Consider the following 3,413-nt stretch of genomic DNA (forward strand, 5'->3'; position numbering starts at 1 on the left):
TTTTGTGCGCTTCGTTTCATGCGCACCGAAAAACGCGTGAAAAACGCATGACAACACATCTTTTTTCCGACGCATGCGCTTAAAAGCACAGCGTTTACACGCGTTCGTATGCGTTTTTTGCATGTGTTTGCGTTTTATGCGCATGCGATCAAAGAAAAAAAAAGACAAATGTGAAATTCAATGATAAAAACACAACCAATGGGACACAAGTGGGCGGATCTCATGAGATTACTGTAAATATACCACTGCACAGAAGAAATCCTCCCCTTTTTCTCCTGTCTCCTGCATCAAGATGGATCTTCAAATGGACAGTTTGTACCGCAATCTTGATTTGGATCTTGGCTTGTTTTTTGCTTTTGTAGTAGCTTGTGACGAAGAACGGAAGAGAAAAAGACGGAGAAGCCGGCATAGGCGATTTTGGCGACACCCTATTGTGGAAGTCAGGGAGAGCTTTGGAGCTTACCACTCTTTATTCACCGAGCTAAATAAAAATCCAGACAAATATTCTGACTACACGAGGATGTGTCAAGACAGTTTTTATTATTTGCTTCGACGCGTTGAAGGAGCCATCACCATGCAGGATACCCAGCTCCGGAGAGCGATTCCTGCTGAGGAGCGTCTGTTGGTGACACTACGGTGCATAATATTTCAAACTAAATGCCTCTGATAATTATTATTGTTTGGCAATGTACTTATTTTTTTATTTTGCTTTTTATTAGATTTCTGGCTACTGGAGAGACATTAACATCGCTCCAATTTCAGTACCGGATAGGAATTTCAAAACTTTCTGGGATTGTTGCAGACACCTGCCGGGCTTTGTGGGACGTTCTTCGTGGTGAAGTTTTACCAATACCCACCCCGGAAATATGGAAGGACAAAGCTGCCAAATTCCAAGAATTTTGTGATTTTCCCATCTGTATTGAAGCAGTAGATGGCAAACATATCCGGATTACCAAACCGGCAAGAGCTGGATCTCAGTCAGTACTTCAATTATAAAAAATATTTTTCTATAGTGCTCATGGCCATTGCCGGTGCGGACTGCAGCTTTGTGGCCGTGGACATTGGATCATTTGGATGTGCTAATGATTCGAGAACATTTAAAGACTCTGACATGGGTCAGCGATTATATCTGAATAATTTCAATTTTCCTCAGCCACAACCACTTCCCAACACTGAAGGACCTGCAATGCCGTTTGTTGTGGTTGGGGATGAAGCCTTTCAGATGTGCGCTAATCTCCTTAAACCATATTCTAGTCGTGACTTGGACCATACTAAAAGGATTTTTAGCTACAGACTGTCCAGAGCAAGAATAACAGTGGAGTGCACCTTTGGTATCATAGTCTCAAAATGGCGCATTTTGCAAACAGCAATTAATCTAAAAATTGAAACAGTGGATGAGGTGGTCAAGGCGTGTGTGGTTCTCCACAACTACATAATGGCTAAAGAGCGACCCAACGTTTAACTTGATAAACCTCTTTCTAATCCTTTGCCAGATTACCAGCAACACCCTCTGAGGTCTACAGTTGAAATAGGACAAATGAGGGATAGATTTGTGGCCTATTTTGTTTACGATGTTGGGAGTTTGTCATGGCAAGATCAAATGGTATAGTGTTTGTGGCCTTATTATAGTAACTTTTCTGTGCTGTTCATAAAAAAAACCTACTACCATTTTTGGTAATGTTGCTACCAATAAAATACACCTTTTTTAAACAAAAATTTCCATTTTATGTTTCATTAATCCTAGTGAAATTTTCCAACACTTGTGAAATTTTGAAAACATATTTAAAAAAAAAAAATCTAAAAATGTACTATCATGAGTGCAATAGTGCCTACAACTGGCAAGGTGACCTGACCCCCTCCTCTTTGTGTTGTTTTGGACACCTCATAGCTCAATGAAAGATACCTAAAGCTGGCGAGCTAAAAACAAAAGTTAAGGATTATATTGTACATTGGAACTGACATTGAAATCTGAGGTGTCAAAAAACTTTTGTGTATACGGCGCATGGTGTGTTGCCGGCGACGGGAGAGTCAAAGAACAGTCATTTGTTGTTTAAAAAAAAAAAAAAAAAAATTTTTAATTTGTAAACATTATTAGTTTGAGTTTGACGAAGGGGAGTTGCCAAGTATACTAGCCGGAACTTCTGGAATACTGGACGTTGAAACATTGGGAGGTGAAACATGGGACGGGAAAGACAAAGGGGTAGGTGATGCTGGAGGGGTTGATGGTGTAGGAGGTGATGGTGGAGATACATGGACAGTTCTTCCTTTTTTGGAATGGTGGCTCTGCTGTGTTTGGGTTCACGGCCTGGTGGTGGGTGTGGTCAATGTACCCTGCGTCTGCGTGTGCTCGGTGTGGAGGGCTGGCCTGGTGGTGGTGGACCTACACGCATGACCGGGACCCAGTGTCTGCTCGATGTGGTGGGCTGGCCTGGTGGTGGTGGACCTATGTGCATGACCAGGAACCAGCGTCTGCTCGGTTTGGTGGGTTGGCCTGATGGTGGTGGACCTCCTTGAATGACCATGACCCAGCGTCTGGTCTGTGTAGTGGGCTGGCCTGGTGGTGGTGGACGTCCTTGCATGAACAGGACTCGGCGGAGCGGTGTAGTGGCGGTCCCCAGCACCCGGCATTGTGTAGTGGTGTTGGGCAGCTGTGGGCATGGTGGTGGATGCACAATGATATGCAGCAGAACTCGGTATTATACTTGACAGCTGTGGTACTAGTGGAAAGGCTGCCGCTGCTGGTAGCTGTATGAACCTAGTCTGCTGCATAGCATTCACATATGCTGCATTGCAGGCCTGCATCACAGTAAGCTGGAGCTCCGGCGTTAGGTTTTCTGATATGCCCTTCTCTATGGCATTAAAGAAATGTCTTGCCAGTCTCTGGAGCTCGACTTCCAGTTGTTCAAGGCATCGGGTGACATTTGCAAAACCAGTTTGCACTGTGTCACCCAGCGCCTTGAAGCAATTCTGGAAGACCGTGCCCAAATGTACAAACTCGGACATGAGTGGCCTGTTCGGGCCCTGCTGACGCTGGCGGGAAGAGCCATAAAAAGGAGGGGCAGAGGACTCGGACAGGGGAAGACCGGATGGACCGGCTGCCGGTTCTCCAGACTGTGCTACAGGCCTACTTACCCCTTCGCTGTAGGATGTCTGGGACGGGTCCGATGGAGTTTCATGAAGGACAGATCCTGATGCCGATCCAGGTTCTAAGGTGCTGCTATGGGTTCTGTGAAAACAAAAGAAAAAGAAACATTACTACACAAAAAATTTTAATTTGAATTTCGCCAACTCCTGTGGAATGCAACAAATCATGATTAGGTAACACAACACAATGGAATCCAACAAGAAAATACTTACACTCTTCGAGCAAGGACCGGTCTCAGGAAGCTGAGGAGACAATGGTACTTATACTC

The 3,413-nt window shown here is 44.7% G+C and overlaps 1 pseudogene; it reads left to right on the forward strand.

The window, feature by feature from the left end:
• Positions 1-292: 292 nt before the first annotated feature.
• Positions 293-1,609, forward strand: LOC141047600 (uncharacterized; annotated as a pseudogene).
• The last annotated feature ends 1,804 nt before the right edge of the window (positions 1,610-3,413 follow it).

Source organism: Dendrobates tinctorius, unplaced genomic scaffold, assembly GCF_039654945.1.
Source record: "Dendrobates tinctorius isolate UK_male_01 unplaced genomic scaffold, ASM3965494v1 ptg000128l, whole genome shotgun sequence".
NCBI lineage: Eukaryota > Metazoa > Chordata > Amphibia > Anura > Dendrobatidae > Dendrobates > Dendrobates tinctorius.